This window comes from Mastigoproctus giganteus, chromosome 6 (assembly GCF_048544385.1).
Source record: "Mastigoproctus giganteus isolate SK-2022 chromosome 6, ASM4854438v1, whole genome shotgun sequence".
Classification (NCBI taxonomy): Eukaryota; Metazoa; Arthropoda; class Arachnida; order Uropygi; family Thelyphonidae; genus Mastigoproctus; species Mastigoproctus giganteus.
The window spans coordinates 172,655,715-172,682,006 of NC_143580.1; the positions used below are offsets into that span (position 1 = coordinate 172,655,715).

Consider the following 26,292-nt stretch of genomic DNA (forward strand, 5'->3'; position numbering starts at 1 on the left):
AGAAAAGAATTATGAAAGAAATCTTAATTAATTGGCAAGAGAATTGGGATATGTCTGAAAAAGGACGACAGACCTATGAGTTCTTTCCGAGTGTAGAAATAGTGGATATGAAGAAGAAACCACATCTACAGTTCGGTTTGAACTCAATGTTTCTATTGACTGGACATGGACTCGCCCAGCGGTTAAATCAGTTGGGGCTTGTGGACAGTGGACTTTGTCATTGTGGTAGTCCAGAGACGTCATTACATATTATGTTTGAATGCATAATATATGCTGATTTGAGGCATGAATTAGAGATGTCTCTTGGAACTCTAGAGAGAGATGGTCTGTGGATTATGTTTACGAATAAGTGTCTCTTCTCGTATTTTAATAAATTTGTAATTATGGTATTTAATAGAAGGAAAAGGATACGGGAAGATAGTGAAGGTCCGCCTCCTCGTGGCAGGGATGGAAACCCCCATAATTAAGATAAATGGATTATTCAAGATTAATCTTTCTTATGGGAGGCTAAGTGGCCGATTTAAAGTTTTTAATTAAATTGTGTTGAGTTGTGTTATTATTTTATTAATAAAATATTTTAATAAAGACTAGCAAAAAATATTACCAATTTCATGACATTAACCATGGATGGACTTCGGTCCAGGGAATGGGTGTCTGAAAACGGGAATTTAATGGAATGTCCTTTCTGTACACATTGTACTCTCCAAATTCAAATTCTGCTTTCCTTATATCCGTATGACACCACATCTCTCATATCCCAACAATATCTGCCTTTGTGTCTTGATCAGCACTTCAAATTCATCAGATGTATTTGTTCTTATTCTTAGCTACCCTAACACAGTCCATGTATTTACTTGTTCTGCTATGACTCCCAGCAGTCTCTGAAATCCCCCGCACTTTGTTTTCTAGGCTGCTGCTCATTCTAATAGAAGCAGTGCAAGAATCACTTTCATTTCTGCCAGCGGCTACTGTTAATCTATTAGACCGTGTAACCCCCAAGCTAGCAGTTTTCCGACCCACCTAACACTGTTTCTATAGCATCAGCAAATATTCTTGCACCCTTTCTATTTAAGTGCATCCCATCCCTGTAGAAGCAAGTCTCTTCTGTTAACAAGCACAGACCACGCTTAGAAAAATTCTACCCAATCAGCCCTGCACAATATCTCCAGACCGAATTGACTGACAAGGCTCTCACCATATACTCCTTCCCATTGTGCCTGGGGGAATTGGAGACACTTTCAAATTTAATCCTAACTCGCAACTTTTTTCAACATTGACCTGTACGTGCTAAGTTCGCAGATCTCCTCTTAAAGTTATTAATGCCAACGTGTTCAACAATATCAGCTTTTGGTCCGTAAAAAGAGATGTATCTGCTTTACAACGTCATCAACTTTTAGCCCCGTCAGACATACACATGTCCTTTTCCATCTATCCTTTTTTGCACAAATTTACATTATTATATTAGGGCCACCTGTAAATAATTACATATACCCATATATATATTTTGTCTGTAAATTGGATGTGTTCTCTAGTCAATTTGCCTGTTCTGCTCGAGAAAAAAACCCCAGTTTCTGGAAAAAAAAAAACATTGCTATCTAACGCCTGAGATCGACTAACTCAGCCACGAAGTGAAAAAAGCAAACTAAAGTTCCTCGTATCATCGACGTGATTCGAATCCGTGCCTTTTCCAGGCAGTGTGGGTAGGACGGTGACGACCGGCGCAGACTCTCCCTTTTGCAAAATATACACTGTGCTGCCACTTTATTAGGTACACCTACCTAGCTAGTAGCGTGTTGAGTCTCCTTTAGCCTTCAAACAGCCTGAATTCGTCTAGGCATGGATTGAACAAGATGATGAAAACTTTGTGCAGGAATGGAGTACCATGGAGACATGAGTGTGTCGCGCAGTTCCTTGAGATTCGACGGAGGTGTAGGCCTGCAGCAAACAGCCCTTTCCGGCTCATACCAAAGATGTTCAATAGGATTGAGATCCACGGACTGAGCGGGCCACTGCAGCAAATAAAAGTCATTGTCATGTTCCTGGAACCATTCCATAGTGATTTGGGCTTTGTGCACCGGCGCATTATCCTGCTGGAAGTAACCATCTGACTGAGGATAAACTGTCAACATGAACGGATGCACTTGGTCGGCAACGATGTTTAGGTGTGATGTGGCACTCAGACGTTAATCTATGGGTATCAATGTACCCAACGTGTGCCAAGAAAACATTCCCCACACCATAACATTGCCCCCACCACCTTGCTCAGTAGCCTTCAGACATGACGGGGCCATGGATTCATGTTGTTTTCGCTAAATTCATGAGCCTTCCGTCAACATGATGCACCAGGAACTTCGACTCGTCAGACCAAGCAACTGTTTTCCAATCCATCCTCGATAGTCCAGTGCTGTTGTTGCTGTGCCCACAGGAGACGTACTGTCTTGTTCTTCATATGATAACAAAGGTACGCGATGTGGCCGTAAGCTGTTGTAGCCCATTCGAGACAAAGTGCGACTAGTTGTCCGTTGCGATATTTTGTTCTGAGAACCAAGGTTGTATTCTGACATGATGTGCGACATTGTGGCCCGTCTGTTTGCTTGCACAATTCTAGCCACCCTCCTCTGACCTTTCTGATCAACAAACGATTTTCTTCCACAGGAGTACCGTTGAGAGGATGTTTCGTTGCACCATTCTCGATACACCCTTGAAACCGTGGTGCGTGAAAAGTTCAGGAGAACTGCCGTTTGAGGGATGCTTTGTTCAGTACGTCTTGCACCTGCTACCATGCCATGTTCGAAGTCCGTTAGATCACTCCTTTTCCCCATTCTTGCTACGGTTTGTGCGCTTAACTATTACTGGAAAGGTTGTTCTGCTGAATTTATATCTACAACTGTTGTCATGTGACTTGCAACATTGTGGGACAAACCATTTGTGTGCACAGCAGGGGTTTGCCTAATAAGGTGGTAGCACAAATCAAATCAAATTATTATATTAGGACCACCCATTATTTCTAATATATACCCATATATGTATTTTGTCTGTAAATTGCATGCGTTCTCTGGTCGATTTGCCTGTTTTGCTGGACGAAAAAAGTGGCAGCATAGTGTATTTCCCATGTCCCTTACAATAGAGCTCCCAACAACAACAAGCTCCTGTGAGACCAGGGTATTCTGTCTTGGGGCTTACCGCTGTGTTTCAAGCTGTGGCGCGTTGATGCAGCCAGCTGTGAGCTTGATGGCCCTTTCCCGAAATTTATATTATTCGAGGGTATCCACCTTCTGGAAGCTCTCATAAAGGCCCATAACAACGGTGATTTAGCGCTAACGTCCTCACACCCTTTACATCGTGCGCGCGCGCGCGCGCACACTCACACACACATACGGCCCCCTTTATTTATTTATTTATTTAAATAAATACAAAAATACATAAACAGAAACACTCTCTATTTACAATCCTTGGAACCTGTGTAAGAAACACGCATACATAAATGTCACTCAGTGACATTTATGTATGCGTGTATGTATGTGGCCTGTTTGTAGAGGCTCCGAGACCTGGGTCCGTCTCCCAAATTATCTGTCTAGACTACAGAATCTGTGTAAACAGGGCCTGAAATTTGACCAGCCAACACCTTAGCAACTGCTGCCTGATGCCCGTCTCAAGGCACGTGGAGCCGGGCATAATCTACTATCTGGACCTGGGTCCATCTCCGCAAATTGTCTGCCTAGACTACAGAATCTGTGTAAACAGGGCCTGAAATGTGACCAGCCAACACCTGATTCCCGTCTCAAGGCATATGGAGCCAGGCATAATCTGCTATCTGCGTCTCAGTATTCCGCTAAAATCCCGCATCCACTGGAGGTAGTGCAATACCAGTGGATGCCAGCAATCCCGTACTCAGGATGCCCAGTCCTGAGTACCAGCAGAAAGAAGAGGGGGAAAATAATAAATAATAAAAATAAAATAATAAATAAATAAAATAATAATAATAATTAAAAAAATAATAATAAAAAAACACCAGTGGTTTACATCTCTGAACAATCTCAGAGATCAAAAAGATTCAAGTCCAGGATGACTGGTAGATGACACAGGGAACAGCTCAGCAAGAGCTTGTTGAATTATCCAATGTGGTGAATCATCTGCATTCTTCTGCTGAAGACATCGTTGGTGAAGATTTGAAGTGCTTGAAAGTTAGTCTCATTTTAAATTAAGGTTTTAAGATTGACTTCTGAGTTGTTCTGCACCTTATTTTTAAGTGTTTTCCACTGTTCTTCATACTTGGCACAATAAAATAAGATGTAGTTCCAGGATTCCTCTTCCCCACAGGAGCAATAAGGATTTGTCGCCAGTTCGAATTGAAACAGTTTCACTTTAAGAGCGCCATGTCCTGTTAGGATGTAGGACATGCTCATGGATGAGTAGAACCAATTACAATGCGGCTTATTCATGGCAAAGGTGACATTCGAGATAAAAAGTCTGGTGACCTCACCAGTGGGCCTTTCATCCCATGTAACCTGCCAAAGGGAGAGGAGTTTATTCCATAGGTTTATTATTTCCTGTTTGATTTTTGTAGCAGGATTCTATTCCAAGGAGTGAGGTTGGTAAGCCTTTTTTGTGTTTGTGTTTGTAGATGCAACCTCTATGAGCTATATACAGTATAGGTCCTGGGGAAGGGCCCCTGATAGAATCTGCAATGCAATGATTTTGAGCGACATTTAGGTCTGAGATAAATTATAAATTGTGTATCCTGATTAGATTTCTGAATGGCCCCGTTATCTTAAGGTTAGGTTATGTTATATTGTGTGCGTGTAAGCACCAAAGCAAATAAGACTATTAGGCATTGTCGGTATATTGTATCTTAAGTTTCGTTTAATATTCGATTGGTTTGCTGGATGAAAAAAAAAAACAAGTTTTCTGGAAAAAAAGTCATGCAATTGTCGTCTGAGACTGACTAATTCAGCCAGTTCGTAAAAAAAAAAAAAAAAAAAAAAAGAGTAAAACGTGAGAGTGGAACTCAGGCTTATTCTACCCGATGTAGGAGGACGGTGGTTATAACCACTGTTCTACCACCTAGGGACATGATTTTTATCAACCATGCCAAACCAGCCATAATGTCCTTGACCTCCTACCTCTTGATGATATGGGTTTCTTTTTCTGATTTATGATGATTAAAGCCTAATGATTGTTCGGAACACTGCTTTTTAGTACATATATAAATTACACCCTTCACTAATCCATACCCTCCAAGAATTTGTCTTTCCTTGAATTTATTCAAACCATTCACTTCCACGACAACAGATGAAGTCTGTTCCAACAATCAACTATCTGCTGACTGAAGGAAACTTTCGCACATTAATCCTGCAACCATTCTTCCTCAACTTAAATTTATGTCCCGTCATCTGTGGGTTGTCTCATAAGAGGAAGAATGCCATTCATATTCAGCTTACTGTATTCATACAAGGGCTTAAACACCTCAATCAGATCATCCCACAGGTGCCTAATCTCCAGCCGCTATACAATTTGCAGAACTGAAGTCTTTCTACGTAAGAGCACCCTTTTGTTTCCTTCACCAATCTGGTTTTCCTTCTCTGCACCCGTTTCTGTATATCCTTCCTAAAAGGAGACATCCAGACTTGTACGCAGTACTCAAGGTGTGGCCTGTCGACTACCTTATATAAGGGGATAATTACCTCCTTATCCCTGCTAACAAAATTTCTGTATATCATTGACAAAACCCCATGACCTACTCTTGCAGTTTGTCTGCACTATCAGAAAACTTCATATATGACTGCACAATTACCTCCAGGTCTTTTCATGCTCTACCACACTAAGTGTAGTACCACACAATTGGTACATTTCTCTGTGGTTACTGCTACCCATACAGTACTTTGCATTTGTCAATGTTAAACTTCAGTTGCTAGCCCTCAGCGCATCAACACACTTTTCTAGATCCTGATGCAGCCGTATACCGTCGTTACTGTCATTACCCACCCTGCCAACCTTTATATCATCTGCAAACTTGGACACCGAACCCTTGTAGACTCCACTAATAACATTAGTCCACGAAGAGCAGTGTCCATTGATTACCACTTTCTGTCTTCTCCCACTCAACCATCCTTTTATCCATTGTAGGAACTTGCCATTAATACCATACTGGCAGTGGCGTAGCTACAATGTAGGCAGGCAAGGCAATTGGCTCCGGACCCGGGCCCTTTAGGGGCCCGGCGTCTTTGGCTGTCTCCTCTTTTTTGCAATTTTCATTAATTAAGTATGGGCGCGAACATGTTCTTTGCCTCCGGGCCCGAAAAAGGATAGCTACACTACTGCATACAATTTGTACGGTAGTCTTCCATGTGCAACCGTATCAAAAGCTTTCCTGAAATCCAAGTATATGATATGAAAATTAATTTTTTGCATCCAGTTCCTTTGTGACCTGTAATATCCAATCAAATTGGTACACGACTTCCCTTAAGGAAACCCACTCTGTGTCTGAACTTTAACTGCACTTGTATATATATATATATATATGTATATATATATATATATATTTGATTGGATAATACAGGTCACAAAGTTCCTTTGTGACCTGTAGTATCCAATCAAATTGGTCCAAGACTTCCCTTAAGAAACCCACGCTGTGTCTGAACTTTAACTGCACTTGTGTCTAGATGATCCTGCCTTACTTCTTTAACCAGTGACTCCCTTATTTTCCCTAGACTTTTTCCTTTCCTTTTAGAAAATCATGGGACCGCAACAAGTATGATAGTTTTTACTCTTTTAGGTATATCTAGCAATTTTTCAAGGAAAAGTAGCTGTACTAAGCTACTTTTTCAAAAATGTAGCTAAACCATACAAGACATGAAGGCTGAATCTACTTTTGGTTGTCCTTTGCAGAGGTAGGAATTTTTATGAGTTTTTTTTTTTTGTTTTTTTTTGTTCATATCGTCCGGTTGTTCGGTCTGAAATAAGAACATTATAGTTTTTCATCCATAAAAATAGGCAAAAGAGACCATGAATATACACAGTTTATTGACAAGTTATAGTATAGCTGTTATATCGACGCCTTATCAGCACCTGGCTCATGCTGAATAACTGCCAATATCAATTATATATTTCGAGATTGTTTCCGGTAATGACCGTTAGAGTTGTACCTAAGAGTTAGATTTTATTGGTTGCGCAGATTGGGTTTGTTTTTGATATATTCCAGAGAATTATGGTTGGCGTGTTTGTTTGTTATGTGTGGTTTTCACTATTCCGATGGTGTCATCTTGTAACGTTTGATGTTTGAATTATTTACATTAATTTTGTTTTCAAATTATTAAGTAATGGAAGTTTACGTTATCTCGAAAACTTACTGGAAGAAAATGAGGTATTATGGAATTTACTACTATAAGCCGATAAATAACACTGAAATCGTAATGTTTTATTTCTGTTAATCTTTTTCGTAACATTTGTAATAAACAAGATTGTGAATCTGCACAGTGGGGGATATTCAATTATAGATTTCAAAATTATAAATACTGTATCAAAACTGAAACTATAATTTATGCCCACACCAGCCCCAAGTGATCTTTAATAAGAACCATACCATACCATACCAAACCAAACCAAACCAGCCGCCGACCGGGCTAGCCGAGTGGGTAAAGTACCTGCCCGGCAACCCAAAGGTCGCGGGTTCGATTCCCGCCTCGGGCTTGGATCAAAGTACTGCAAAAACCTTGGGAGGTGCAACATGGCCACAGAAGCCGATGCGCCAACAACTACCAAAAAAAAAAAAAAACCAAACCAGCCATCGAGCACTACCGTGGTAGACCTATGGGGTCATAAAAAGAGTATCTTACTTCTCTGTTATCACATCTATTCATTGTGGTACGCGAGTTGGAGTTCTGCACAAAATTCTCATCATGGCTAGGGATTTATGATGGCACTGAGCACAATTTAATAAGAATTATTAGGTAGTAAATGAATGTTATTCATTGGTATACGTATATAGATAAACATAAAATGACAAGTAAGCAGGTGTTAGTACATAAAGAAATAGATAATTACAAGGTAAATAGATAAGATACATAAATAATGATAAATATAGTATTACACATTGTACCATCATCAGTCATATTCTTAGGAGACCATTCTAGAAGAGACCATTCACACAAACATATTCACGGATCATCAATGGATGTATCAGTGACCTACTACTTGTAAGACGTTTTTTTTAAAAGTCTGCCTACATCCTTGTGTGTAGTTCATCTTAGACAGTAGGGAATTTTTTTATTCCTGGGATGAAATACTATATTCCTAGGATTAAAAAATATACACCTAATTCTGTTTTTGCGCAAACTTTTTTTACACGAATTTGATTTAACACGAATTCAAAATAAATATTTCATTCTATTTTTACGCGAGTCATTTTGATTTAACACAATTTCTATGAATTTTTTTTTGCCTAAATTCTAAGAAATTTTTTTTTTATTTGTGGCATATTAGTATCATTTCTATATTACATGCACCAATAGATTGGATAACAGCTAGTGTGTGCATTTTGAAACGTGTGCTTTTGTTTACCAATGTGTGCCTCCGTAGCCGAGTGGGCAGGAGCGGGAGTGCAGTAGCACACGCTCTTTGAGTAGACCGGGGTTCAAGCCCCTGACTGCTGAATACGGTCGATCTGCCAACCCGCACTGGACCAGCGTGGCAGATTATGGTCCATTTCCCTCAGCATGAATTGTTGAGGAGGCTTCCACCCTGCAGTGGGTTGATAATGGCTGCACTTTACTTTACTTTTTTTTACGTCTAGGTATCTATGAATCATCAACGTTTTTATTGAATTTGGTGCATATCTACGGTATTTGTGCATTGTATCCTCGGAAGACATTTTGTAGTAAGCTCTATTTCAAAGTGAAAGAATCTTTAGTGAAATTTGTGCACATATAAATTTATTAATTTTGCCGATAGTCAATAAATTGTAAGTTTACTTATTTTTCATACCTTTTTTTATTAACTGAGATATTTTTCGGTAGCCCTTATATAATGTCGAATAATTCGTCTATTACCAAAATGAAAAGGAAAGCGATTTCTTTGGAACTTAAAATTCAAATTTTAAGAATCATCTTGCAACTGGACAAGGGGCTACGTCTGTAGGAAAGCATTTTGGTGTACATGAAGCTACTGTAAGAACTATTAAGAAAAATGAAGCTGCAATTAGGAAGTCGGTATGTTCTGGAACAAAAGTAAGTGTTAATTCATCATCATATACAAGAGATATTGTCATGGAAAAAACGGAAAAGGCTCTGGTAATGTAGATAGAAGATCAGTCACAAAAAAGAGTACCAGTAGATGGAAATGCCATCAAGCAAACAGCACTAAGAATATACAGACAGATTAAAGAAAAGGAGCCAAGCACTTCATCTCAGTTAAACAGAAAGTATGAATTTTCTGCGAGTACAGGTTGGATGACAGGGTTTCTTAAAAGGATAATATAAAAAATAAAGGTGAAACTGCATCTGCAGATAAATTGGCTGCTAAAGTATTCCTGCAGGGACTTGCAAAAATTATTGAAGATGGAGGATACACTCCTGATCAAGTGTGGAATGCAGATGAACCTGGTTTCTTCTGGAAACGAATGCTGAACAGAATGTATGTAGCCAAATCGCAGAAAACTGCTGGTGGTTTTAAGGTAGCTAAGGATCATGTGACCTTATTATTTTCCTCTAATGCTTCAGGAGATCGTATGTTGAAACCACTGCTGGTAAATCGAGCTCTAAACCCACGTTCAATGAAAGGTGTAGATATCAATAAACTGCCTGTTCATTGGATGGCAAACAAGAAGGCCTGGGTAACCACTGCTATCTGTACAGAATGGTTCAACAAATATTTCGTCCCAGAAGTTAGACGTTATATGAATTTGAAAGGTCTTGAATTTAAAATTCTTCTGATTCTTGACAATGCACCTGGCCATCCTGTCTTGGAACACCCAAACGTAGAAATTTTATTTCTGCCACCTAATACTACATCTTTGATACAACCGCTAGACCAAGGTATAATTGTGACAATTAAAACATACTACGTAAAACGAACATTCCAACATGCTTTGGACAAACTGAATGATGAAACACTAACAGTCATTGATGTGTGGAAGAAATTCTCAATTATGGATTGTATCAATCAAGTTGGATTAGCATTAACTGAATTAAAACCAGCAACTTCAAATGCATGTTGGAAAGCGGTTTGGCCACAATGTGTAAAAAGCAAAGATCCCATCATCCCTAATACGACCGAATTTCCCAACATCATTACAATGGCACACAAAATTGGTGGAGAAGGATTCGATGATCTATCGTTTGAAGATATTGATGAATTGTTAACCGACAAAGCCCTAACCGAAGATGAAATATTAGAGGTTGACTTTGGGACTCCTTATCCCACAGAACGTAGTGATAATGAAGAAAATGATCATGTTCTAAATGCAGATTTAATAAAAGAAGGTCTGGAACTGGCCAGAAAATTAGGTAATCATTTTGTCAAACATGACCCTAATGAGGAACGTGTTGGGAAGTTTCAACGTGAACTGAAGTTGTTGACAGCCTCTTACAGAGAATTATATAACAGCCTAACCAAAACACAAACACAACAAATAATAACTGAATTTGTTCGTAAAACCGGTGAAACATCAGCACCAGAGGAGACTCATGCTGATTTTGCTCAAGAGATCACAGAAAGAATTTCATTAATAGAGGAAGAAGACGATGTCCACAACATTTCTAGTGATAGCAGTGATATTCCAGTCGTACGCAAACGTATGCACTGTTTATTATCAGAAAGTGAAAATGAATAAAATCTTGTTATGTGTAAAACAGATTTTTTTTGTTCATGAAGAATTTTTTTCATTTCGTATGCATACAAATTTACTTTAATACATTTTCATTACATATTATTACATGTGTATTTTGTTGAAATAAAATAATAAGCTTAAAACAAATTTTTGTGTGTTTTTTTTTTTTTTAAATTATTTTTACTGATTTTTTAGATCTGGAACCAATCTTCTTTTCTTCCATAAATACAATGTCTTTTTTCACACAATTTTTTTTTACATGTATTTTTCAGGAACGTATCTATCATGTAAAAACAGAATTAAGTGTATTATATTCACTGCCCTGAAGAAAACCTTGTAGATGGTCCCCTACATTTGTCATATTTGCAACTGATATTTTGCACATTATTCACATATGAAATAACAAAAATGTGCTTTTAGTGAATTAACTTTAAAATAAATAAATTCAAATTAAGAAAAGACAGATGTAGAATAGATGTGCGGAAATTTGCCTTTAGCCAGCGGGTGGTTAATTGCTGGAACAAACTTCCATCTGTCGTTGTGGAAGTTGATAGGTTAAATAAATTTAAGGAGGAACTGGAAAGGCATTTGGAGGGAACAGTGTGATTTTTTTTTTTGGCTGATTCTGCATAAGCTCATACACTTGCTTTCTTGCATCACATGCCACTACTACTACTACATTTTAGTTTAATGTCTCAGTGTTAAGACTGTTAGCTATTGATACTGAGTTGATCATCTCGATGTTTATTGCCATTGTTATTACAGTTTCTTGGCAGCTAAGAAACACCACAAGAATGAACATGTGTTGAGGTAAAAAACATCAGTATGAAAAGCCTTATTGAACTCTAACAGGGAGCTTAATGATTTCGTAATAATGAGAGCAAATTGGAGGGGCCCAGGGGCTCACATCTGATGAGTATGGACTTGGCACACCCAGGGTCCTCAGCTGGATATCATCATTATTCTCTTTCTTGGTGATTCCCTTCTACTTTTCTCTCTCTCTCTCTCTCTCTCTCTCTCTCTCTCTCTCTCTCTCTCTCTCTCTCTCTCTCTCTCGGCTGGTGCAGCATAAGCCTCAGGCTTCTTTGCACCGTATGGCTAATAATAAGAAAGGCACCTTGGCTGGATGGGATCTATCCAGTTATAGGAGGCAGCAAAGGAATTAGGAAAACCCTTAGCCATAATTATGAGAGCATCCATGGACTCAGAGAAAGTTCCTATAGACTGGAGATGTGCAAATGTATCCCCAGTTCACAGAGGGGATCAAAGGGTAACATCAGTAATAACAGACCAGTTAGTTTAACTTCTGCTCCAGGGAAAATAATGCAGTCGCTGTTTAAAGAAGCATTGCAGGATCATCTAGACAAGTCTGCAGTAATTATTCAGACAAAACATGCAGAAGCCATTCTTTTCATGACCATACTTTGCTTTTTCGAGATAGGGAGATCATAATCCCATTGTATAAGGCAATTGTAAGTCCATATTTGGAATACTACATCCAGCTATAGATAATGCGCCTAAAACACACATTGATCTTCTTGAGAGTATTCAGAGGTGGGCAACCTGCAGGGTGGGATCTGCAAGAGGTCTTATATGTGGGATACTTGATTGTGTGGGTTTCAGCTAGTCACCTTAGAGAGCACCTGATTGAAGTCTAAGGTTCTGAGAAGAGAAAGAAAATGAAGACAAAATTGTCACTGTTATAAATGCACAACTGCTAAATCTCCAGATTTATGAAGGTGAATCAGTCTTTTTTTTTTTATATACTCTATTTGACCCTTCTCTGCATTGCTGTTATCACATAATTCATTACTGTCTTTCTGTCTTTTTCAATAACTTTATTTTTAACCATTTTCCTTTCACAAAGGAAAATAATAAAATTATGTTAAAATTGGAAATTTTTTTTTTTTTTTTAATGTGAATTTTTGCTTAACTGACTCTCAGGTGTGTTGTGGTAGAAAATTGTGATAATAGTGTTCTCTGTAGTGTATGATTTTTCATTGATTTTTGTGTAAAGGTAATTAATATTGTAAGCAGTGGGAAATGTGAGGTAATCAGACAACAATTGCAAACAAATAAGCATAAGACATGGTGCAGTTCATAGAAAGAAATGCAAAAACAGATGTAACGTTTCATAGTGATGATGATATAAGTGCTGAATAATCTTCCTGTGAGTCATGCTGCTGATGTTTAGGTGTGATGTTCTGAAATATGCTTCTCGATAGTGAAATAGCAAAAACAGAATTGTAGAAGAACAAAAAACATATTTTTAATGAAATTGCATGTATAGGGAAAGAAGATAGTAATGGCTCTGAAAAATGGGCCATTTCAATTGCTACATATGGCGGTAATCAAATAAATTCCAAGCTATATCCCATTATGGGGTATACATATATTAAATACAATTAATTTAAAAAAAAAAATTAAAAAATGACAGCACCACTGGAATTGGCCATCGAGAGACTGACCATAGTCCGTAAAGAAGGGGGAGGGAATGACTGACCTCATTGAGTGAGCACTAGATGAAGGTGATTATGAACCTGCAGGATTACTTCCGGGAAAATATAGCCCCAATCTACCAAGCCATAAGAAGGATAGACAAATGGCACACAACACTCAACCTCAACAAGGCAACCACACTCATATAGCCAGAAGAAACAAGGACAGAAATATGGGTGAAGAAGACACTCCATGGCACATACTATAATTACCTCTAGTAAGACTACATTAGCATTAGTAGAGGCATATGATGCAAGAAAGCAAGTTTATGCAGCATCAGCCAAAAAATACACTCCCATTTCACCCCTTCGTTCGTTCGGAATACCTGTCCAACTGAGCCTTAAATTTATTTAGGCTATCAACTTCCACAATAAGGGATGGATGTCTGTTCCACCAACCAACTATGAGCTGGCTAAAGGCAAATTTCCACACATCTATCCTATATCTGTCTTTCCTCAATTTGAATTTATGCCCTCTCAGGTGATTATTCTGAGCAAGAGAAAGAATCCCATTGGCATTGAGCATGCACAAACCATTCAAGGCTTTATACACCTCAATCAGATCGCCTTGCAGGTGCCTAGGCTCCAGACACTGTAATTTGCAAAATTTAATCCTTCGTAAGAGCAACCCTTTGTTTCATTCACTAATCTTGTTGCCCTTCTCTGTATGCATTCCAACAGCTCTACATCCTTCTTAAAATGAGGGCTCCAGACCTGTATACAGTACTCTAGGTGTGGCCTGACCATTGCCTTGTACGAGATAATCACCTCCCTGTCTCTGCTGTTTTTGCGCCAATAAAACCAAAATCAAATCAAAACCCTGTCTCTGCTAGTAAAATTCCTATATATCATTGACAAGACACTATGAGCTACTCTTGCAGCCCGTCTGCACTGTCAGAGAACTTCATATCTGCCTGCACAATTACCCCCTGGTCCTTTTCGTTCTCTACCACTGTCAGTGTATTACCACAGAGTTGATCCGTCACTCTGGGGTTACTGCTTCCCATATGTAGTATTTTACATTTGTCAATGTTAAAATTCATTTGCCACCTCTTAGCCCATCTGCTCAACTTTTCTAGATCCTGTTGCAGCCACGTACTGCAATTAGTGTCCTTAACAACCCTGCCAACCTTCGTATCGTCTGCAAACTTGGACATTAAGCTTGATATACCATCATCAATATCATTTATAAATACAGTTTAACTTCTGTTCCGGGTAAAATAATGGAGTCGCTGGTTAAAGATGCATTGCAGGATCATCTAGACAAGACTGCAGCAATAATTCAGACACAGCATGGGTTTGTTAAGGGAAAGTCTTGTCTGACAAATTTGATAGAATATTATGATGTGGTTACAAAGGAACTGGATGCGAAAAATAATTTTGATATCATATATTTGGATTTCAGGAAAGCTTTTGACACTGTTGCGCATGGAAGACTATTGTACAAATTGGAGCAGAATGGTATTAAGGGTAAGTTGCTACAATGGATAAAAGGATGGTTAAGTGCTAGAAGACAGAGGGTGGTAATCAATGGGTGCTGCTCTTCTTGGACTAATGTTATTAGTGGAGTCCCACCGGGTTCGGTGTTAGGTCCACTGTTGTTTTGTATATTTATCAATGATATTGATGAAGGTATATCAGGCTTAATGTCGAAGTTTGCAGATGATACAAAGGTTGGCAGGGTTGTTAATAACAGTAATGGCAGTGTGCTACTGCAACAGGATCTAGATAATTTGGGCAAATAGGCTAAGAAGTGGCAACTGAAGTTTAACCTTGACAAATGCAAAGTACTACATATGGGTAGAAGTAACCCCAGAGAAATGTACCAACTGTGTTGTACAACACTTAAGGTGGTAGAAATTTAAAAAGACCTGGGAGTAATTGTGCAGTCAGATATGAAGTTTTCTGAGCAATGCAGACAGGCTGCCAGGGCAGGTCATGGGGTTTTGTCAATGATATATAGGAATTTTGCTAGCAGGGAAAAGGAGGTGATTATCCCTCTGTATAAGGCAATGGTCAGGCCACGGCTTGAGTACTGCGTACAGGTCTGGAGGCCTCATTTTAGGAAGGATGTAGATTTACTTGAGCGTGTACAGAGAAGGGCAACAAGATTGGTGAGGGGAATGAAGGGATCCTCTTACCAAGAGAGGCTTAAGTTCTGCAAATTGCAGTGGCTGGAGACTAGGCACCTGCACGGTGATCTGATTGAGGTGTATAAGGCCTTGAATGGGTTGAGCACGCTGAATTCTGATGAGATCCTTCCACTTGTTCAGATTACAAACAAGTGGAAGCAATTAACCAGCGGGTGGTTAATTGCTGGAACAAACTTCCATCTGTTGTTGTGGAAGTTGATAGGTTGAATAAATTTAAGGAGGAACTGGACAGGCATTTGGAGGGAATGGTGTGATTTTTTTTTTTTTTTTTTTTTTTGGCTGATGCTGCATAAGCTGATACATTTGCTTTCTTGCATCACATGCCACTACTACTACTACTACTACTACAGAAAACAACAATGGACCCAACACTGAACCCTGAGGGATTCCACTAATAACATTAGTCCACAATGAGCAGTGTCCATTGATTACCACTCTCTGTCTTCTCCCACTCAACCATTCCTTTATCTATAGCAGCAATTTGCCTCCAGTGCCACACTGCTCCAAATTGTTCAGCAGTCTTCCATGTGCAACAGTAGCAAAAGCCTTTCTAAGATCCAAATATATGATATCAAAGTTATTCCCAGCATCCAGTTCCTTTGTGACCACATCATAGTATCCAATCAAATTGGTCAGGCAAGACTTTCCCTTAAGAAAACTATGCTGTGCCCGAGCTATAACTGAAGTCTTGTCTAGATGATCCTGCAGTGCTTCTTTAACCAGTGCCTCCATTAATTTCCCTGGAACAGAAGTTAAACTAACAGGTCTAGAATTACTTGTGTCGCCCTTTGATCGTCCTTTGTGAATTGGGGTCACATTTGCACATCTCCAGTCCATGGGTACCTCCCCTGAGTCTAAACAAACTCTCATAATTATGGCTAAGGGTTTGCTTAATTCCTTTGCTGCCTCCTTTAATATAACTGGATAGATCCCATCTACCCTGGGTGCCTTTTTTATGTTTATCTTCAACAATTTCTCCTCCACTTTCCTCTCAGTGTTAATTTTGTTTATTACAAAATTAACTAGCTCAGTGCCAGAGTTTAACTCACCTCTAGCATTCCCCTCCCTGAATAACTCCTCATGGGTGAATGTAGATGCCAAATACTGATTTAGTTTGTTAGCCACCTGAGCAGGATCATCAACAGTTGATAAAGGAATCACTAGGTGGCAGTGAACAATTGTAGTGATGTGGGATTGACTTAAAGATGTAACTACCATCAAGGGTGAAGGAAAGGTTTTTTTTTTTGTTTTCGTAAAGGTGACTACAGTGGTCTCAGACATTTTTTAAATTATATATAGTGGGACCAATTGATGATATTACCAACAGCAAATTTTAAATGGGAAGCATTCAAGGAAGTTATCTTGGAAACTACTAGGATTTTTGTTCCAACTAAGATATACTGTTCAAGGTTTAGGCCTAAATGGATGTCAGATGAAATAATGAGACTTGTGGCAGAGAAGAAAAAGGCATGGGATACGTATAAATTATCAGACAACACAGAAGACTGTGGTAGATATAAGCTAGTTTGTAATCAAGTTACAAAGAATGTTAGGCAAGCGAAAACAGATTACAAGAAATCTTTGCCAAAGGATGCAAAGAGGAACAATAAATACTTCTTTACTTATGTAAACCTTAGAAGGAATGGGGTGAATCAGATTGGTCTACTTGATATTGATAGTTCGACTGTTAATCACCCTGCTCAGGTAGCTGGAAAACTGAATGAATATTTTGCATCTGCATTCACATATGAGTAGTGACTCTAACAGGGAGCCAAAGGATTTTGTAATAACTGAGAGCAAAGTGGAGGATAAATTGTTGAAATTAAGGTATCTATCCAGTTATATTAAAGGAGGCAGCAAAGGAAGTAAACAAACCCTTAACGATAATTATGAGAGAATATCCTTGGATTCAGGAGCAGTCCCCATTGACTGGGGATTGGCAAATATATCCCAATTCAGAAAGATGGATAAAAACAGTGACATGAATTGTTAGTTTAACTTATATTCTGGGGAAAATAATGGAGTCAATGGTTATACAGGGTGTCTCAAAAATATTGGTACAAACGTTTAGGGGAGGTAGGTAACATCTAAAGGAATGTGAATTGCATAGGAACCCATAACCGGAAACGTCACGGGGAAAGTAGTAGCAGATGCACAAGAAGCAGAAATGACACAAGACAGTAATTAGTGGCAAACATTTATTTGACATAATATTAACAATGGAGTACAAGATGAATGCATTTCATTATGTTACAACAGATGCTCAAAGGTTCCACAATGAGACGCGATGCATGCATGACACTGACACTATGGATTTGCGCACATGGTCGAACACACTTGGAGTTTCTTTGATAGTAGCAGCAGCGCAGACGAGTCTCGCCACGAGATCCATTTCTGTCTCCACAGGTGATTCATACATGATAGATTTGAGGGCCCCCCACAGAAAGAAATCAAGGCTCGATAAATCAGGTGAGCGTAGGGACCAGGCAATGGGTCCATCACGGCCAATCCATCGACGCCCAAAACGCCTGTTCAAATGGCCACGAACACACCTTCCATAATGGGCAGGTTATTGTGCAGCCAGATATGAAGTTTTCTGAGCAGTGCAGGCAGGCTGCCAGAACAGCCCATGTGGTCTTATCAGTGTTATAGAGGAATTTTTCTAGCAGTGATAAGGTGGTGATTATCCCTTTGTATAAGGCAATGATCAGGCCACATCTTGAGTACTGCATACAAGTATGGAGGTCTTATTTTAGCAAGGATGTAGAGTTGCAGGAACAAGTATAGAGAAGGGCAGCAAGATTGGTGAGAGGAACAAAGGGTTGCTCTTACCAAGAAAATCTTAAATAATGCAAATTGCAGCATCTGGAGATTAGGCAGCTGCGAAGAGATCTGATTGAGGTGTATAAGGCTATGCTGCTGGGATTCTTCCTCTTGCTCAGATTATGCACCTGAGAGAGCATAAATTGAGGAAAGACATTTGAAGGGTAGATGTGTGGAACTTTGCCTTTAGCGAGATGGTGATTGATTGCTGTTGTTGTGGAAGTTGATAGCTTATATAAATTCAAGAAAGAACTAGAAAATCCTTTGGAGCGAATGGATGGGTGAAATGGGAAGGTGTTTTTTTTGGCTGATGCTGTACAAGCTTGCTTTTTTCCATCCTATGCTTCTGCTAATGCTGGTTTCAGTTTTATAGAGTATATTACAACTTGGTGATGGTCTGTTCTTCATTGGAGTCTCTCTCTCTCTCTGTCTGGCATTATTAGAATGTGAAATGGGATGAACCTGAGGGAGCATAAATTGAGGAAAGACATTTGAAAGGTCTGTGTTTCTCTTTTACTTGTTTGGGTTACTGTTTTAAATTTTCCTAAGGTCATCTTGATTATTTATATAAACTTGGTTTTGCAATAAATGCACTTAGATTGTTCTAGATAGGAATGTTCCATAATGCAGTTGGCTTTTATCCAGATTTCCAGCTTCATGTTTTTTGCCTACAACAAAGCTCACAATAAATGTAAAATTTTACAATACTATTTTAAGAAGAAATTATCTGAATATTTTTTTTCTGTTTTTGTATATTTTTAATGTTAATTTATGATAACCATATTGAGTTGAAAAATTTAACTGGCATAAATTATTTCCACAGGTTGTATTACTTCTTTAAACAAATTTAGTGGAAACGTTTGTCAAACAGGAGTTACTTTCGATATTTCTAAGGATCATGGGTATCCTTAGAAATATCGAAATTTCTGGGTATCCAGATTTCTATCTGACTGTTCATCTGCAGTGAATGGTCAGAGAGGAAACAGTCTTCTAACTTCACTTATTGTGTCCTCCCCCAAGCCACTTCTAGTTATATTCAGTTTTTTCTTCCACTCTTTTTCTGTTATATATTAACAACTTCTTCCACTGACTAGAAATCCTGTCTATTGCTTTGCTGTTGGTAACACACCTCATTTCACCTTTCAGTTTTGAGAAAGTTTTTCTTTCACAAACAGCTTCAACTTTATTGACACTATTTGTGCAGTTCAGAAATATAAGGTAATGCTGAAAAAAATGTTACTATTTGGGTTAAAATGTTCTTGTGGCTGCAGATTTAGCATTTGCATTAGCATTAGTAGAGGCATATTATGCAAGAAAGCAAGCTTATGCAGCAAAAAAAACAAAAAAAAAACACTTCCATTTCACCCTTCCGTTTGTTCGAAATACCTGTCAAGCTGAGCCTTAAATTTATTTAGGCTATCAACTTTCACAACAAGGGATGGAAGTCTGTTCCACCAACCAACTACCCACTGGCTAAAGGCAAATTTCCGCACATCTATCCTACATCTATCTTTCCTCAATCTGAATTTATGCCCTCTCAGGTGATTATTCTGAGCAAGAGGAAGAATCCCATCGGCATTGAGCATGCTCAAACCATTCAAGGCTTTATACACCTCAATCAGATCATGTCGCCGGTGCCTAGTCTCCAGACACTGTAATTTGCAAAACTTAAGCCTTTCTTCATAAGAGCAACCCTTTGTTCCATTTACTAATCTTGTTGCCCTTCTCTGTACTCGTTCCAGCAGCTCTACATCCTTCTTGAAATTAGGCCTCCAGACCTGTATACAGTACTCAAGGTATGGCCTGACAATTAATTGCCTTATACAAGGGAATAATCACCTCCTTATCCCTGCTAGAAAAATTCCTGTCTATCATTGACAAGGTATCATGAGCTACTCTTGCAGCCCGTCGCACTGCTCAGAGAACTTCATATCTGCCTGCACAATTACCCCCAGGTCCTTTTCATCTCAACCACTGTCAGTGTAGTACAACAGAGTTGATACGTTGCCCTGGGGTTGCTGTTTCCTTTATGTAGTACTTTATATTTGTCAATGTTAAACCTCATTTGCCCCCTCTTACCCCATCTGCTCAACCTTTCCAGATCCTGTTGCAGCAGCATAGCGTCAGTAGTGTCCCTAACAACTCTGTCAACATTTGTATTGTCTGGAAACTTGGACATTAAGCTTGATATACCATCAACAATATCATTTATAAATACAGAAAACAATAATGGACCCAACACTGAACCCTGAGGGACTCCACTAATAACATTAGTCCACGGTGAGCAGTGTCCATTGATTACCACTCTGTTTTCTCCCCTGAACCATCCCTTTATCCATAGCAGCAATTTGCCTCCAATGCCACACTGCTCCAATTTGTGCAGCAGTCTTCCATGTGCAACAGTATCAAAAGCCTTTCTAAGATCCAAATATATAATATCAAAGTTATTCGCTGCATCCAGTTCTTTTGTGACTGCATCATGGTATCCAATCAAATTGGTCAGGCAAGACTTTCCCTTAACAAAAGCATGGTGTGTCCGAGCTATAACTGAAGTCTTGTCTAGATGATCCTGCAGTACTTCTTTAATCAGTGCCTCCATTAATTTTCCTGGAACAGAAGTTAAACTCACAGGTCTATAATTACTTGTGTCAGCCTTTGATCCTTCTTTGTGAATTGGGGTCACCTTTGCACATCTCCAGTCTATGGGTACCTCCCCTGAGTCCAAAGAAGCTCTCATAATTATGGCTAACGGTTTGCTTACTTCCTTTGCTGCATCCTTTAATATAACTGGATAGATCCCATCCACCCTGTCTGCCTTTCTTGTGTTTATCTTGAACAATTTCTCCTTCACTTTACTCTCAGTTATTACAACATTATCTAGCTTACTGCCAGAGTCGAATACACCTCTGGCATTCCCCTCGCTGAATAACTCCTCATGTGTGAATCTTGATGCAAAATATTCATTTAGTTTTTTAGCTACCTGAGCAGGATCATCAACAGTTGAACCATCGATATCAAGTGGACCAATCTGATTCATCCCCTTCCTTCTAGATTTTACATAAGTAAAGAACTCTTTGCTGTTTTTCTTTGCATCCTTTGCCCAAGATTTCTCATAATCTGCCTTCGCCTGCCTAACCTCCTTTGTAACTTGGTTACAAACCAACTGATTAGCATTAGCATTAGCATTAGTAGAGGCATTTGATGCAAGAAAGCAAGCTTATGCAGCATCAGCCAAAAAAAAAAAAAAAAAAACCCACTTCCACTTCACCCCTCTGTTCGTTCAAAATACCTGTCCAGCTGAGCCTTAAACTTATTTAGGCTATCAACCTCCACAACAAGGGATGGAAGTCTGTTCCACCAACCAACCACCCGCTGGCTAAAGGCAAATTTCCGCACGTCTATCCTACATCTGTCATTCCTCAATTTAAATTTATGCCCTCTCAGGTGATTTTTCTGAGCTAGAGGAAGAATCCCGTCAGCATTGAGCATGCTTAAACCATTCAAGGCTTTATACACCTCTATCAGATCACCTCGCTGGTGCCTAGTCTCCAGACACTGTAATTTGCAAAACTTAAGCCTTTCTTCGTAAGAGCACCCCTTTGTTCCATTCACTAATCTTGTTGCCCTTCTCTGTACTCGTTCCAGCAGCTCTACATCCTTCTTGAAATGAGGCCTCCAGACCTGTATACAGTACTCTAGGTGTGGCCTGACCATCGCCTTATACGATGGAATAATCACCTCCTTATCCCTGCTGGAAAAATTCCTGTATATCATTGACAATACTCCATGAGCTACTCTTGCAGCCCGTCTGCACTGCTCAGAGAACTTCATATCTGCCTGCACAACCACCCCCAAGTCCCTTTCATTCTCTACCACTGTCAGTGTAGTACCACAGAGTTGATACGTTGCTCTGGGGTTGCTGTTTCCCATGTGTAGTACTTTACATTTGTCAATGTTAAACTTCATTTGCCACCTCTCAGCCCATCTGCTCAACCTTTCCAGATCCTTTTGCAGCAGCATAGTGTCAGTAGTGTCCTTGACAACCCTGCCAACCTTTGTATCGTCTGCAAACTTGGACATTAAGCCCGATATACCATCATCAATATCATTTATAAATACAGAAAACAATAATGGACCCAACACTGAGCCCTGAGGGACTCCACTAATAACATCAGTCCACAATGAGCAGTGTCCATTGATTACCACTCTCTGTCTTCTACCCCTCAACCACCCCTTTATCCATAGCAGCAATTTGCCTCCAATGTCACACTGCTCCAATTTGTGTAGCAGTCTTCCATGTGCAACAGTATCAAAAGCCTTTCTAAGATCCAAGTATATAATATCAAAGTTATTCCCTGCATCCAGTTCTTTTGTGGCTGCATCATAGTATCCAATCAAGTTGGTCAGGCAAGACTTCCCCTTAACAAAACCATGCTGTGTCTGAGCTATAACTGAAGTCTTGTCTAAATGATCCTGCAGTGCTTCTTTAACCAGTGCCTCCATTAATTTTCCTGGAACAGAAGTTAAGCTCACAGGTCTATAATTACTTGTGTCAGCCTTTGATCCTCCTTTGTGAATTGGGGTCACATTTGCACATTTCCAGTCTATGGGTACCTCCCCTGAGTCCAAGGAAGCTCTCATAATTATGGCTAAAGGTTTGCTTACTTCCTTTGCTGCCTCCTTTAATATAACTGGATAGATCCCATCCACCCCGGGTGCCTTTCTTGTGTTTATCTTCAACAGTTTCTCCTCCACTTTACTCTCAGTTATTTCAAGATTCTGTAGCTTACTGCTAGAGTTGAATACACCTCTGGCATTCCCCTCGCTGAATAACTCCTCATGTGTGAATGTCGATGCAAAATATTCATTTAGTTTGTTAGCTACCTGAGCAGGATCATCAATAGTTGACCCATCAATATCAAGTGGACCAATCTGATTCATCCCCTTCCTTCTAGAGTTTACATAAGTAAAGAACTCTTTGCTGTTTTTCTTTGCATCCCTTGCCAAGGATTTCTCGTAATCTGCCTTCGCCTGCCTAACCTCCTTTGTAACTTGGTTGCATATCAACTTGTATCTCTCATAGGCTTCTGTGTCATGTGTTAATTTGTATGTATCCCGTGCATTTTTCTTCTCTGCCATATGCCTCATTAGTTCATCTGACATCCATTTTGGCCTAAACCTTGAACAATATTTCTTAGTTGGTATGTAAAGCCTAGTAGCTTCCAAGATAAGTTCTTTGAATGCTTCCCATTTTGAATTTGCTGTTGGTAACATCATCAGTTGGTCCCACTGTATAGAATTTAAATACTGTCTCAGTCCATCGTAGTCGCCTTTACGGAAGCAATAACCCTTCCCTTTACCCCTAATGGTAGTTACCTCTTTGAGTAAATCCCACTTCAGCACACTGTGATCACTGCCACCTAGTGGTTCATTTATCTGCAGATTCTTAATGCATGAAGAATCACTGCTGATAATCAAATCAAGAGTATTACTCCCTCTAGTTGCCTCCCGAACATGCTGATGTAGAAAACAATCATCCAATAAATCCACAAAAGTCCTGCTAGTGTGTGAGTAACCAGCCCCCAAATTCCAGTCAATATCTGGGAAATTAAAATCTCCCATTATAAGACACTCTGATTTACTGGCCCACTCTATTTCCCTGTACAGTTCCTTATTATACTCATCAGAGTCATTAGGCCTATAGCACACTCCTACTCTCAATTTTGATCTCCCAATGTTTATGTCACACCAAACTGACTCCACACTGCACTGTCCAGCGATGTCGACTGGCTTCACTTCCTTGATTTTTATGTGTTTCTTAACTAATAGCATAACCCCTCCTCCCTTCCTATCCTTTCTGTAGACGTTGTACTCCCCAAATTGCAGTTCTGCATCCCTTATATCTGTGTGACACCACGTCTCTGATATCCCAACAATATCTGCCTTCGATGTTTTGAGCAATACCTCAAATTCATCAAATTTATTTACTAAACTCCTAGCATTGGTGTACACGCAAGTATACCTGCACCTGTTTCTATTCTTAGCTACCCTAACACAACCCATGTGTTTACTTGTACCGCAATGGCTCCCAGCAGTGTCTGAAATACCATGCATCTTGTTTTTCAGGCTTCTGCTCATTCTAATAGAAGCAGTGCAAGAATCTCTTTCACCTCTGCCAGTGGCTACTGTCAATCTATTGGTCTTTGTCTCCCCCCAAGCTAGCAGTTTTCCTATCTATCATAGGCTTCTGTGTCACATATTAATTTATATGTATCTCATGCATTTTTATTCTCTGCATTATTAGTTCATCTGACATCAATTTAGGCCTAAACCTTGAACAATATTTCTTAGTTGGTATGTAAAGCCTAGTAGCTTCCAAAATAAGTTCTTTGAATTCTTCCCATTTTGAGTTTGCTGTTGGTAACATCATCAGTTGGTCCCACTGTATAGAATTTAAATACTGTCTCAGACCATCATACTCACCTTTACGAAAGCAAAAACCCTTCCCTTTATCTCTGATGGTAGTTACCTCTTTGAGTAAATCCCACTTGAGCACACTGTGATCACTGCCACCTAGTGGTTCCTTTATCTGCAGATTCTTAATGCATGACGAATTACTACTGATAATCAGATCAAGAGTATTACTCCCTCTAGTTGCCTCCCGAACATGCTGATGTAGAAAACAATCATCCAATAAATCCACAAAAGCCCTGCTAGTGTGTTAGTAACCAGCCCCCAAATTCCAGTCAATATCTGGGAAATTAAAATCTCCCATTATAAGACTCTCTGATTTACTGGCCCAGTCTATTTCCCTGTACGGTTTCTTATTATACTCATCAGAGTCATTAGGCCTATAGCACACTCCTACTCTCAATTTTGATCTCCCAATGCTTATGTCACACCAAACTGACTCGACACTGCAATGTCCTGCGATGTCCACTGGCTTCACTTCCTTGGATTTTGTGTTTCTTAACTAATAGCATAACCCCTCCTCCCTTCCTATCCTTTCTGTACACATCGTACTCCCCAAATTCCAGTTCGCATTCCTTATACAGCAGGCCCCCGTTATAACGCGGTTCGCTTTACGCTGATTCACTATAACGCTATTCTTATATTATAACCTGTATCTGACTATAACGCTCTTTTACAGATGACATTTTGGACATATTTAATGAAATCGTTTCATTTGATGGAGTCGATAGCTTGAAAATGAATAGCAAAACAGCATTAAAACATTTCCCATGCCGACTTGATTTTCCCACGCCCAGTGAAATTTTCTCGCACGCTAATTTAATTTCAGTACAGTGACTTGTTGCGTAGTTCCGAGATCAACATTTTAAAAAATGATCAAGTATATTGCTTGTAATATTTGCATTATACGCATTTATCCGAAGTATAGTCATCACTCCGTACAGTATTAGACATCGTGTGTAACGGACAGTTTACTTGAACATTGTATCATAATTAATTCAACCAACGCAGTTACATTTTCGAAGAGCTAATAATGACCGATAGGAATGAAAAAGCAACAATGTCTGGGCACAGTACGAAGACTATAAATGTAAGAAAAAGACTGAATTTGAAAATTAAATTAGATGTTTTGAAGCGAATCGATTCCAGTCAACGACAAGCGGATGTGTGCCATAATTTAGGACTTGCAACTTTAACTGTAAGAACAATTATAAAAAAATAAAGAATTTATTTTTGCAGCGGGAAAGATAGCTGTTCCACTGCAGGAAACTAGGACTAGGCCGGCTATTAGGATTGAAATGGAAAGACTAATTTTATTGAAGATTCCAATGCAGAATTCAGTTAAGTTAAATATTAAAAAAAAAAAAAAAAAAAAAAAAAAGAGACAGAGAGAGAAAGAGATTAGCCAATATGATGATCTGAAGAAAACTTGCCTTAAAAAAAAAAAAAAGAAAAAGAACCATTTAAAACTGGTAAGGGCTGGTAGAATAGATTTAAAATCCAGGAGTGCAGATCAAGGAGC

General features: G+C 39.2%; 1 protein-coding gene across 2 annotated transcripts in view; it reads left to right on the forward strand.

The window, feature by feature from the left end:
* The first annotated feature begins 7,258 nt into the window (after positions 1-7,258).
* LOC150084753 (uncharacterized) overlaps positions 7,259-26,292 on the forward strand; it is a 328,924-nt gene continuing 309,890 nt past the window's right edge. For both annotated transcript variants that reach the window (XM_090375493.1, XM_090375494.1), the window contains exon 1: positions 7,259-7,363. The gene's annotated coding sequence lies outside the window, so the exon portion shown is untranslated. The remainder of the gene's footprint in view (positions 7,364-26,292) is intronic.